The sequence below is a fragment of the Peromyscus californicus genome, unplaced genomic scaffold (assembly GCF_007827085.1).
Source record: "Peromyscus californicus insignis strain IS unplaced genomic scaffold, ASM782708v3 Scaffold_14__1_contigs__length_90479793_seg_2, whole genome shotgun sequence".
NCBI lineage: Eukaryota > Metazoa > Chordata > Mammalia > Rodentia > Cricetidae > Peromyscus > Peromyscus californicus.
This window is the reverse complement of record NW_026294436.1, coordinates 50,494,522-50,508,553: the sequence shown is the minus strand read 5'-3', so window position 1 is coordinate 50,508,553 and position 14,032 is coordinate 50,494,522.

Genomic DNA, 14,032 nt, shown 5'->3' with positions numbered 1-14,032 from the left:
AATTCAGAGCACCCTCCTGGTGGTGGAAGTTAGGAGTCCCTCTTGATCCTCCAGCTAAGCGTTGGGAGGAAGCTTCAGACTAGCCCGAGTGGCTGGAGCCTGCAGCAAAAGCCATGTGCCTCTGATGGAGAGCATGTCTGTGCAAGGCTAGGAAGGGAGAGGGATGGTTGATGCTGCTCTTTAGCCGCAGCAGATCTCATTGTGTACTGAGGAAGGGTTTCTTCAGGATGACTGCTTTATGCCCGTGAAGCTCCCCTGGACCGGATGTGACTTCTGAGACTGACAGTGAGTGAGAGAGTTAATGTGTGGAGGAAGTAATCCTGTGGGTCCCCAACAGGTGCTGTCAAAGCAGGGGAAAATCATCCACTCTTCATGAATGAAGCACATAGATACATTCAGGACATTAATATAGACATAGAGCTCATTCAATTCCATGGATGATATGATCATCCAGAGAGACGGCTCAGGGGGCAAAGGTACCTGCTGCCCGGTTTACATGCCCAAGTTCCTTCCCTGCCCTGTAACTCACATGATTGAAGTAGAGAACAAACCTCGGACAAATTGTCCTCTGATCTTCATGTGGGTGTGGATGACAGGTCATCACCATGAAAGCTGAGACATCTGGCTTGCTTTCTCTTCCTCACTTACCTAGAATCTCTCCATCTGATGCACTCATGTAATTACATCACTCTGCATTCCATCTGAGAGGTTTGTGACCTTTTCTATCTTTCTTTTGTTGCCGAGATGTTATAGGAACCAAGAAGGCCAAAACCAAAGCATCACCTGAAGGACAGGTTAAGGGAAGGTGGCCATTGGGATGTGTAACATAGCTGAGACTTAATCTATCTATCTATTGATCTATCGGGTCTTCTCTACATGCTGGTTTTGTAGTCAGAACTCTGGAGAGCAAAAGAAGTTATAAAATGTGTGTGTGTGTGTGTATATATATATATATATATATATATATATATATATATATATATATATATATATATATATATATGATTTTTTTTAGAATGACTTCCAGGCTGTGGTCCAACCAATACAACAATGGCTGGCTATGAATGGAAAGTCCAACAGTCAAGTAGTTGCTCAGGCCACAACAAAAAAAGAAACCACAAATGTAGTGGAGGCCATGCACTCTGATGTTCCCCTCTGTGTGTCTCCTTGGGGGAACCAGGGCAGATACTTTCATATTTCTGTATCTTTTGTGAGCAGAGGTGTACTGGCTGGTTTTGTGTGTCAATTTGACACAAGCTAGAGCCATCAGAGAGGAAGGAGCCTCAGTTGAGGAAATGCCTCCATGAGATCCAGCTGTAAGGCATTTTCTCAATTAGTGATCAATGGTGGGTGGTGCTGGTGGTCCTGGGTTCTTTAAGAAAGCAGGTTGAGCAAGCTAGGAGAAGCAAGCCAGTAAGCAGCACCCCTCCATGGCTTTTGCATTGGCTTCTACCTCCAGGATCCTGCCCTGTTTGAGTTCCTGTTCTGACTTCCTTCAATGATGAACAGTGATTTGGAAGTGTAAGCCAAGTAAACCCTTTCCTCCCCAGCTTGCTTTTTGGTCATGGTGTTTCATCTCAGCAATAGAAAGCCTGATTAAGACAAGAGACAATGGTAAGTTCTGTTCTGGATTGTCATTTCAAGGACTTTTGGAACGTAGTTTGCTTTGGAAGACACTGTGTCAGTCTCGAGCAGAGTTCAAGTTTGCTGTGAGGTGCAATTAAGACAGTGTCTTCCTGTGGTGGGATATTTGTCCACTGTGTGAAGATGTACTTGCTGTGATTGCCGCAATAAAAGCTGAAGGGCCGAGAGCTAGGCAGGAGGTATGGGCAGGATTTCTGGGGAGAGAAAGGAAGAGGAGGAGAATCTAGGGGTGCAGGAAATGCCAGGGGACGCTGAGGAAACAGGAGGTGTAAGATGAAAGAAAGGTTAAAAAGCCCTGCAACAAAATGTAGACTAATATAAATGGGTTAATTTAAGTTATAAGAGCTAATGGGACAAGCCTAAGGCCTAGCTTTCATAATTAATAATAAGTCTCCATTTCATTATTTGGGGGCTGGCTGGCGGGACAGAGAAAGATTCGTTACATCTTCCTCCAGGCAAGGGACAAATTTTCTAAGAGAAAGCCCATTACAAAAATGTGGGGTAGGGGGCGGGGGGAGAACTCAGCTGGTAAAGTGTTTGCCCAGCAATCATGAGGACTTGTGTTTGATCACCACAGTCCACATAAAAAAAGTGAGACGGTGGGTGGCACTTGCTTGTGTCCTGAGCACTGGCCAGGCAGAGGTTGGTGGATGGCTCCCTGAGCTTGCTGGCCAGGCAGTCCAGTCTATTTGGCGAGCTCCAGGCTAGTGAGAGATCCTGTCTCATAAAACAAGGTGGGCAGCTCCCAAGTAACAGCACCTAGGTTGTCCTTTGACCTCCATACACATGCGCCTGCACCTGCAAACACACATCTGTGCACGCATGAATGATCACGCATACATACGCAAATACATGTGTGTGCACACACATGCATGCATGGTTAAGGGGTCCCTCAGCTATGATACAGACCCACTGCAGAAAGAGCATTCATGTAGACCACACTGTAACACCCTTCTGGGGTTTGGAAGGCAAGGGAAATGGTGTGATGATGAAGTATGAGCTGCCTTTTCTGAATGACAAGTGAAGTCGTGTGTGTGTGTGTGTGTGTGTGTGTGTGTGTGTGTGTGTGTGTGTAGCCAGCATCTGTGAAGCTATGAGAGAACTTGTTATCTTGGAAGAGTGATAATAATCTTAGTTCCTTCCTAGTTTCTCTTCCTCCTCCTCTTTTTTTTTTAATTTTAATTTCATGGTGTGTATATGTGAGGTTGTCTGTGTGTGGGTATGTACATGTGGGCAGATGCCTGTGGAGGCCAGGAGAGGGCATGGTGTTCTCTGGAGCTGGAGTTACAGGTGGTTGTGGGACACTGGATATGGGTGCTGGAGCCAAACTCTGGTCCTCTGTGAGAAGCAAGTGCTCTTAACCGCTGAGCCATCTCTCCAGCTACCTCAACAGATACTTTAAAATGATATACATGTTTATAAACCTTCATCGTTTTGTAAAAAATAAAAGCATGAGAGTCCATTTTCAAAACAAAATGCCTTAAGTCGGCTTAGGTCCAAATACATACAAATGAGCACAGAACATCAGGCCCCTGCTAAGGACTGCTGGTCTAGCTACCCTCACCTGAGAAGCTACATATTTAATAACAGTAAAACAATATTAGCAGCCCAGATTGTCTCTTGATCTGTGGTTGTGACAAGCTCATGCTCTCGAAAAGCTTTAAAGTAAACAGGATGTAAAGAGTCAAGATTAACCCACACGTGGTCTTGGTCGAGAAGGAGACAAATGTGAGAAGCAGAGAACGTGAAAGATTTTTACCCACCCCCCAAGTTCTCCCCCATGAGAAAGGTTTGTGTTCACCTCCCTCCTGCGGCTGATTGCTGTAGGTGGCGCCCTACCTTGCACGGTTATAAACTGCCTTGCTGTCACTATTCTGAGTCTCTGGTGCTAATTATTAGGAGTTGGGGGAGGGCCTTTGTTCCTCACAATTTTAATTATTCTATAATCTTTCATTAGGTGGTTTTCCATTTTGTGAATAATCCTCAGCATATTTGCCATCCCCTTTCCTGAAAAATTGATCTCCACTTGTTTTCTGTTACAAATGGCTGCTGTGAACATCCTCATACTGTTTGTGGTGAACACCCATGAGTATCCACAGGCTGGAGACTCCAGAGCAGAAGCCAGTCTTCCTATATGTGCTGCTTAATGTCTGTGCCTTTTATTACAGTGTTCTCTGCATTGACTGGACAAAGTCACAATTCTGGTAGTAACATGCTTCCATGGTTCTTAACCTTTTCCAATTAGAACTGTATAACTTTTTTTTTTTCAAGACAGGCTTTTTCTGTGTAGCTCTGGCTGTCCTTGAACTTGCTCTGTAGACCAGGCTGTCCTTGAACTCAGAGATCTGCTTGCCTCTGTCCCAAGTGCTGGGATTAAAGGTGTGCACCACCACCGCCCGGCTAGAATTGTATAACATTTTATTTGATTGTTTTGATTTTTATATTAGGTGAGAGTGAGTATCTTTTCATAGCTTTATAAACATCGTAGCTTTCTCTTTTCTGAAAAATTCCTCGTTTTTCTAGACCTGCAGATTTTTATTTTCAAGTTCTGGATGATAGTCCTTTGTTGGCTTTAGGGTCTCTCACTTAGAGAGAGCTTTCCCAAAGTCCTGAAGGGGTGGCAGCGATATGACTGCATGGTGTATTAGTTAGTGCTTCATGCTGTGACCAGATACCCCACAGGAAGGAGAAAAGACTGATCTTGGCTCCTTGTTTTAGAGGGGCTTGCCCATGGTTGCTTGGTCATGTGTGTTTGGGCAGAACACTATGACTGTGGGAGCCCCATCTCTCATAAAATGTACTATCCCAAACCCATCTCAAGGGGAAGGAAGGAAAGTGGACCCTGCCTCTGGATAATAGGTAGGGTATGTTGAAGTCATGGTTGATACAAAAAGCATGTATACGAAATATTGAGGCCATTTTTTAAAACAATAGCAACAACAACAACCACCTAATCTTTTATGCCAGTCCAGGATTAAGTTTACTGCTAATTTCTCATCTTCAGTTTTCTTGTTCCTGGCTTTTGAACCAGCTCTCCCCAAATCTCAAGTTCATAGGCCAAAATCAGTAGCCTAGGCTTTAAACAATCAAGGGAAAATTCAGCCAACGTTGGGAAACCTTCCAAATGTTTCCTGATGTACCAGTTGATGCTTGCCCCTCCTCAAGTTCCTGTTTTTAATTGATGATACAATACTCTGGAGGTCCTGACTGCTTTTATAATTGTCTCAGTTTCACCCTTTAAAGCACCTTTCTCCTTCGTTGTGTGAAACACTACTACAGGGGAGTGTCTCCTTCATCTTTCTATTTCCAGCAACCAGCCTGAGTCTCCATCGTATGGTAGATTCTCACTCCGGGTTCCTGCACTGAAGTGCCATGTAGAATGATGTCATGTTTCTGTCCTTTAATGAGAATTCGCCCTGCTGACTTCGGCACAATGTGCTGATGTTACTTTAAAAGTCATTTGCTGTTTCAAGACTCCTTGTGATTCCTGGAGATAGGGGGCTGTAAGTGTCTGATAAATTAATGATGTTATGAGGTTAGCATATATATGACTCCTTGTGTTTGCAAAGCAGGAGACATAATGTTTCACCATAATGGACTTCGAAGGTACCAGACTGGAAAATGATCTCCCCAGTTCTGCGTTCCCTTAGCACTATGCTTCTGCTTTTATTTCCACCCAAATGCAAATGGAGATCTACCTCACAGCCTCCCTGGACTTTATCCTCTGCAGATACTAGAAGTCTTGTAAAGAGGCCGAGGACTCCAATAATTTTAAATGTGTGCTGGGCTGATGGGTTTGGAGTCACTCCCCTCAATCCTGACTGAGCACTGTCTGTTCTAATTTTAGCAAAATGTGGGGCAACGTGTCTTTTGTGGTGTGACATGAGTATTTAAAAAATGAAGAGTGGAGAATAAATGAAGTCAGGAGACTTAATCAACATGCAAAAATGCATTTCAAATGAAAATTTAATGATCACTAAATATATAATTACCTTTGCTTATGGAAAAGACTCCATCTCAACCATTCCCAGCACAGTTCTGTGTCTCTCTTCAGCCTCATAAAATATGCTCCCATTGGTTCTGATGCGGTTGACTCTTAATGCTCCCATTGGTTCTGATGTGGTTCACTCTGAATGCTCCCATTGGTTCTGATAAGGTTCGCTCTGAATGTTGATGCTTAATGAGAGGGGTGACAACAAGACTACATTTGACAGCCACAAACAACCCTCAAACCTCACCTGAGTCACTGATCTCTGGCTTCCCACCTCTGACTTGGTCTGTTGTTGTGGGCTGGTTCATTAGGCAGTGAACATTGGCTTATTGGAATTCTATCTTCTTCTTTGTATTGAAAGATGTTAACAGCAGCAAAAATACCAACTGATATTTATAAGTGGATGGCCGTCTCTGTGCGCTGGAGGACTGTTTCACAATACTAGTCTTGTTCAGATGCTCTTTGCCATGTCCATGGACTAAAGCTTTGCTTTCCCTTCTGTTTTTAGGCTGTGTTACTGCTCATGGCCTTCATCTACAGAGCTTTGTATTTTAAGTGAAATTATGATGCTTTCTTTAGCTGAGCCATTCTCTGTGAGACCATGCTTCAGAGATCAGTTACCGTGCAGCCAGCTAGAGCTAAGACCTTCCGGGGACCTGAAAACCATTGTAAATGGGAGACAGGAGGCCTCAGGTGTGAGGCCGTCCAATGTTCTTCTACTAACGCCCTTGGTGTGCAGCTACACACTCTACACTCACTACTAGAGTGTGGACAAAAGTGAGCAAATCACAGCTCGATGCACAAACACTACAATTCAAAAATAAGTGAGGACCAGGAGGAGGCCCTTCTCCAAAGAAGATGCACCAATGCCCAACATCACCATTCAAGAAATGCAAATAAAAGTTACAGTCAAGTTATCACTTCACACCCTGTCGAGTCCCACTCAGCCTGTTGAATGGTTCTGAAGCGGGGAGTGTGGAATTGGGAAACGATAGCTATGAAATATAGTCATAGATGAAGAAAAAGACAGAGACACAGGATAGCTTCAGGAGGTCTCTGGGATAATATCACAGATCCTGAGTTTATTACAGCCTTTGTATACCCAAAGCAAGGGGGGCAAAAAGACCTCCCCCTTTCAAGGACATCATGGTTCAAGGTACGAAGTACAGTCAGGTGTAAACATCTCCTTAGTATGCAAGACATTGGTACCCATGCCTTATGGCAAGGCATCATGTAAATAGGCCTCGAGGTATAAGATACCTAGTAACCACGCCTTTGGCCAAAACATCCTATTATGCAGCCTTACAGGGGAAAACAAGCTCAGACTCTCTGACCTTGAGTCAAGATGAAAACAAGCCACAAGCTGGGGTCTCTGTGGGACCCCACAACACCCAATACAGTAGCTATCAACAAAAAATGAAAAATTGTGAGTATTGACAAGGACTGGAAACGACAGAGCCCTATGCACTACTGGGTGAGCACAAAATGGCGCAACTGCCTTGAAAACGTGTGTCAGCCCACAAGCAAATAAAACTAAAACTGTCATGGGACCCAGAAATTCCACTTCCGAATTCCAGAAATTCTGGAAATTCTGATTCCAGGAAAATCGAAGGCAAAGTCTCTAAGAGCTACTTGAATGCTCGTGTTCACAGTAGCATTATTATAATAGATGAACGGTGGGAACAGCCCCAGTGCCTGTTGACGGATGAATGCCTAAACAATGTGTGGCGTGCATACACAGTGGAATGACATTTGGTTCTGTAACAGAAGGAAATTCAGGCACGTATTACAAAAACATTTGAGGACTGCAAACTAAGCAAAGCACTCCAGTCACAAAAAGACCAGAGCTGTATGATTCCACTCATATGAGGTCGCTAGTTGATATTCTGGAGACAGAAAGTAGAACGGTGATTTCCAGGGGTTCCCAGAGAAGGTGTGAAGGTGTTGTTTAATGAGTACAGAGTGTCAGTTTTACAAAATAAAAGAGAATTCAGGTTGGGGAGATGGCTCAGTGGTTAAGAGCACTGACTGCTCTTTCGGAGGACCTGGGTGAGATTCCCCAGCACCCACATGGTGGCTCACACCTATCTGTAACTCCAATAACAGGGAGGTCTGATGCCCTTTTCTGGTCCTGAAGGGCACATGATACACAGACATACACATAAAATCAATAAATCTAAACAAGAGATAAAAGTGGTAAAACAGCTATGGAGACTGGTGGGAGCTCAGAGACTCACGGGTAATGGGATAATTCCACAGAGTCTATTTGACGGTCAAAGGAATTTATTTGGGGTTTAACTCACAACAAGAATAAAGGAGTTGGTCCCGGAATCCAGGAGGGGGAGGGCATGGTCCAACTTAGTTCTCAGGAGAGCTCTGCCTTGATCCACAGCACCAGCATCCAAGACCACGAGGTAGCGGAGAGAGAGCACGTACACCATCCCAGGTCTTAAGGGGTCCTGGTCTGGGCCATGCCCCAGTGGGTGTAGGTACCTAGGTTACCTGCTGCCTCTCTAGGGGCGGTGCTTCAGGGTAAGGCACAGACAACTACCCCTACACGAGGGCTTGAGAGGCCTCCACTTGCAGAGGTCCTCAGCCTTGTGATGGGTGTATTTTCTTGAGCAGGTGCTCAAGAGCTGCCTCATCTCCAGGCATCTTGGAATCAAACAGAGGACTCTCCTAGAGACATCTGCCCCTTTCCCTTGTGGCAGGAAGTTCTATTAAAAAACAAAACACAACCTCTGTGCCACGAAGCCTGAGCTGTGTGACTGAGAAAAATATCATTTGTCAATAATAACTCATTGTCCAGTGGCCCCTTCCATTCACCATCACCAATACATCCCTCACACAGGATGGAGGCTCTTCTATCCTGAAGCAAGAAAGCTTCGGGTCAGAACTGGGCTGTATTCAGTTCAATAAAAGATAGTACACAGACTGTAGCTGGGGAATTTTTCTCCGGCTCCCACCGCCAAGTCCCGCCAGTCCCGGAGCCCACTTATAAAATAAACACACAGAATCTTGCATTATTTAAACTATTTGGCCATAGCTCAGGCCTATCATTGTCTAGCTCTCACTCTTATATTCAGCCCATTTCTATTAATCTTTACTTTGCCACGTGGCTCGTGGCTTGCCGGTACTTTACATCTTCCTTGTCCTGGCGGTGGCTCCAGCCGGTCTCCCTTTCCTTCCTCCTTCCTCAATTCTCCTCTCTCCTTGTCCCGCCTATACTTCCTGCCTGGTCACTCGCCAATCAGTGCTTTATTTATATAGAGCGATATCCACAGCAACAGACTGCTGACCCCAAAGACCACCACAGTTACCTGTTGACAAAGGAACCTGAGCTCATCACTGATTGCCGTGGAGGACCATACTATTTTCATGTCTCAGTAGTGTCTTGGAAGGGAAGGTCAGTGTAGGTTAGCCATGGCTTGAGGATGTGGCTGAAGGTCCCAATGATGACTGACTGACTGGAACTGAGGGAAGTTCCTGCTATTCCAGGTTAGGGGTTGATAGGTACAGTGATGGGGGTTTTGAAATAGGCTTATGTTTTCCTAGTGTTCTAGAGCCTAGCTCATGTGAGGCAGATGGTCTACCACAGAGCTGCAGCTCATGCCTTGAAGAAGGTTTTGATGTACGAATCAAGGAGTTTGCCTTGTTGCTGCAGAGGAAGGCTGAGGGATCTATTATTCAGATGTATGGAGTTTCAGGAAATTCTTTAACAAAAGAATTAAAGAATTGGCAGTTTTCTCTTCCCGGAAAAGAGTATTTTGGAGCAGTAATATTTTAAAATTTATTTTTTAAAATGTAATTATTAGTTCTTTGAGAATTTCTTGCCATGTGCTGGGATACAGTAAAGCAATGTTAACATGGAAGTCTTAGTTCATATACACATATTTTGAGAAAAGGTCTCTCTATGTAGTTATGGCTATCTTGGAACTTGCTCTGTAGACCAGACTGGCCTCAGACCCACAGAGATCCACCTGCCTCTGCTCCCCTAGTGCTGGGATCAAAGGCCTGTGCCACCACTCCCAGCTTGGAAGTCTTAGTTCTTGATCCTATCAGTCTGCAATTTCAGACACCTTATTCTCTAGCACATTCCACAATGTTGCACACAGACCCTATGCCAACAGAAAGCGTCTTGGGATAGAAGAAGAATTGAACAGGTGGATTGGGTTGGTCTGGTTAACAGAAGAAGAAGAACTCCTTCTCATCAAGGTTACACTGAGCTCAAAAGGAGATGTGTGTGAACTGGAAATAAGCATGGAATGTGAATAACTCATGAATCTCCTTAATACCTCTGACTGTAGCTCAGTGTGGTACATGCCACTGGCATGCACAGATGCTGGGGAGACTAAGCCATGACATCAGACGGCCTCCCCTGTAGAGAGGTACAGGTACAGGGAACATGGTACACTAACTCCAGAGCGTCTATGCACAACATGGTGATGTGGTGATGACTTCCGGGGCAGACCAGGAAAACTTCATCTGTGGGGCAGCTGATTCCGTGTCTGAGTCTAGGAGGATAAGAATCACCCCTGAATCTCTGGCCATTCCGTAGCCATTTCAGCCTAAATGTCAACCATCTTATTGGTCAGGAATTCCCCAATATGGTGGAGTTGGGGTGACAGTGAGCAGAGCCTTGTCATCACCAAAACCAAAGTGGAATCCTCATTCATCCTTCATGGAGGGAATAAAGCTTCACTGGGGTTCGGGAAGTGAATGAGGTGTAAATGGACTGGGATTTGGGCCGATACTCTTGTTGAAAGATCAACACAATGATGAACACAACACAATCACCTTTAATGAGCATGGCCTATTTCCTCAGTATTCTGTAGCTCTCCTGTAGAAAGAAATCATGCCTCTTGTGTCCCAGAAGTCCTATTGGCATGCTGCATACAGAGAGAGTTGCGATGATACCTGGGCTCTATGGATCCAGCTGAGAAAGCATTTTCCGGAACAAGAACACTCTGCTGAGAACTGAGCACTCTCTTTGGGGTTATCGTCTGCTAATGAGCTTCCAGGTATTGGGCAATTGTTTTAGTGTCAGTGCGATGGGGATTTGGGATTGTCCCAGATTTTCTCAGCAGCTGCGGAGAACTGTCAAATGCTGGACATTGGGCTGAGGAGTCAGCTGTTAAATTTGATGTGGCTTTTCTGTGGGCAGGATGCCTGCTAGCATGGGGGAAATGGTCAGTTTAATATGTAACACTCTAGAGTTCCAGGACAAATACCACTCAGGTTCTCCACTCCTGGGCTGGAACTGTGGAGGTAAAATGAGGACCTGAGCCAAGGGAAGGATCTAGTAATTGGGTCCAGAGGCATCATGGGGAGAGTCTGTGGGGCTAATTTCTGGGCTGGCAGCTGGATAATGAGGAAAAAAGACATATGTGAGTACAGGTGATTGATAATTTGAAGATAATCTTGAACATTTCAGACCTTTAATCCCCATGTCTGTAAGAAGGGCAGGCTTGAGTTCCTTTTAATGTAACCTTTACGGCCAGTGGTATCATACCCGCTGTCCCTGTTGGGAATGCTACAAGTTGACTATGGTAATAAATACACGTGCAAAAGTAAAAACTGGAAGTCATTAGGTTGGCTAACTGCAGGGTTCTTAATTCCTAAAGAAGCAAACTGAAGCCCACCCTAAACTGAAAAATGAGTAAGACTTTGTCAGAAGTCAGCCATGGCTGGTGAGATAGTTCAGTGGTAAATGTGCTCACCACGTGTGGTAGTTTGAACATAATTGCTCCCACCTGCACCCCGTATGCTCATAGGGAGTGGCACTGTTAGGAGGTGTGGCTTTCTTGGAGTAGGTATGGCCTTGTTGGAGGAAGTGTGTCACTGTGAAAGTGGGCTTTGAGGTGTCATATATGCTCAAGCCACATCCAGTGTCTCAGATTACTTTGATGCCTGCGGGATCAAGATGTAGCTCCTTCTCCGCTCTCAGCTCCTTCTCCAGTACCATGTCTGCCTGCACGCCACCATGTCCTGCCATGATAACAGACTAAACCTCTGAAACTATAAGCCACCCCATTAAATGTTTTCCTTTATAAGAGTTGCTGTGGTCATGGTGTCTCTTCACAGCAGTAGAAACCCTGACTAAGACACGCTGCAAGTCTTGAGACCTGAGTTCAATTCTCAGATCCCACCTAAAAGCAGAAGGAAAGGACTGACTCCGCAATTGTCCTCTGACTTCTCACACTCACTGTGGTCCATGAACACACACCCACACACACACCCACACACCCACCCCAATAAATTAAAAAAAAAAAAAAGCTAAAATAAAATAGAAATCCCCAACCAACTTCTTTTTTTTTTTTTTTTTTTTTTTTTTTTTGGTTTTTTGAGACAGGGTTTCTCTGTGTAGCTTTGCGACTTTCCTGGGACTCAGGTGGTAGCCCAGGCTGGCCTCGAACTCACAGAGATCCGCCTGGCTCTGACTCCTGAGTGCTGGGATTAAAGGCATGCGCCACCACCACCCGGCCCAACTTCTAAGTAGAATCTTCCCAGTGTAATCAATCCGATGTGTTTTCTTTGTCTTGTCTGTGTCCTGCCTGCTGAGGCTGGCTGCTGAGATTGTGGCAGCAGAATGCTCTGGATTTCTGATGGTCAGTACTGCCCCTCTCATGAAGCATTCCCTGTTCAAATAAAATTGGTAAGGTTTTTTTTTTAATTATATAAGTTTTTTTTTAATCGTGAGTTTTTATTTTAATAGTTTACGAGTTATTCTTCTCCAGGACAGCTCAGTCGACAGGCTGCTTGCCTGGCATGCACTGGCTTCTTTCTCCAGAAACCCTTGAGTAGGGGTGCAAATTTGTGGAGGCAGGAGGATCCGAAATTCAAGGTTACCCTTAGCTACCTACTGAGTTCAAGGCTAGCCTGCTGTGGGATGTTCTGTATGGCAAATATGTTGCTAATTAGACAATAAATAAAACACTGATTGGCCATTGGCTAGGCAGGAAGTGTAGGCGGGACAAGGAGGAAAATAAAGCTGGGAAGTGGAAGGCTGAGTCAGAGAGACACTGCCAGCCGCCATGATGAGAAACAGCATGTGAAGATGCCGGTAAGCCATGAGCCATGTGGCAAGGTATAGATTAATGGAAATGGATTAATTTAAGCTGTAAGAACAGTTAGCAAGAAGCCTGCCACGGCCATACAGTTTGTAACCAATTTAAGTCTCTGTGTTTACTTGGTCGGGTCTGAGCAGCTGTGGGACTGGCAGGTGAGAGAGATTTGTCCTGACTGTGGGCCAGGCAGGAAAACTCAACCTACAAATGGCGCCCAACGTGGTGGCAAGAGTTTCCACCTAAAAACTGAGGAAAAAGATTCTAAAACGGAGCTAAAAACAGCTTCCTAATTGTCTCTCTCAAATGAGCGGCAGCTGCGGGTTTGAGCTACTGACAGGTTCCTAGAGTGTGTGCTCAACCTGCCGCCGTATGGCGGGACTGAGGCCTCGGCAAGTGGCACATTAAGCTGCATGGTGGATTTAGACTTTGCTAGTACAAAAAAAAAAAAAAAAAAAGAGGTTTCTGGGCTACACGCTGCTTGGATAAAAGCATAGACCCACGATAGCTCCCAAAGCTGGCAGTAAATGTTGAGAAGCTGAGGTGGGCAGAGCCAGCAGCCACAGCTGCTGCAGTTTAAGGCAATAGATTCACAATAAGACAGATTCAGATGTAATAGTTTACAATGTGTATAAAAGATACGTAGGCTTGAAAGAGACAAAAAAGATGATATATAGAGTTATAGAAACAAATACATAGTTTTAAAAAATAAAGTCTTTAAAGAGACAGTAAAGGTAGTATAAAAAATAAGCCACGTAAAAATGGATATTACACAGAGAATCTGCATTGTGTTGTCTTTGGGACTTTTAACTGCAGAAAAACATTTGATTGTAAAAGCTGTTGAGTTATGCCAAAATATATATTTTAAAGGTACCTTGACTTCAAAATTTGAATATAAGGATATGTTGCTTTGGAAAGGAGACTCTGCTTTTGTTCCCACAGAAAACCAGAGGCTATGGATTTGTTCCAGATTAAGATACATCAGGTTTGACCAGCCAAGACCCCCTGAAAGGTCTCCGATGACACCATGGCCCAGATGATCCAACATCCAGAATGGTTTCAAGGCAACTGGCTCAGACGATACGATACAGCCTCATGGACTACTCCATGATCCTAAAATTTTCTTTGTGTCCCCATAAGATACAGCGCCCCCCTCCAGCAGGAAGTAGTAAGAGAAGCTACGCCCAAATTCCCAAATTATATGTAATTTTACTTTAAGGTTAAAACCTTCCTTTTTGAAAAAAAAAAGGGGGAAGTGCTGTGGGATGTTCTGTATGGCAAATGTGTTGCTAATTAGTCAATAAATAAAACACTGATTGGCCATTGGCTAGGC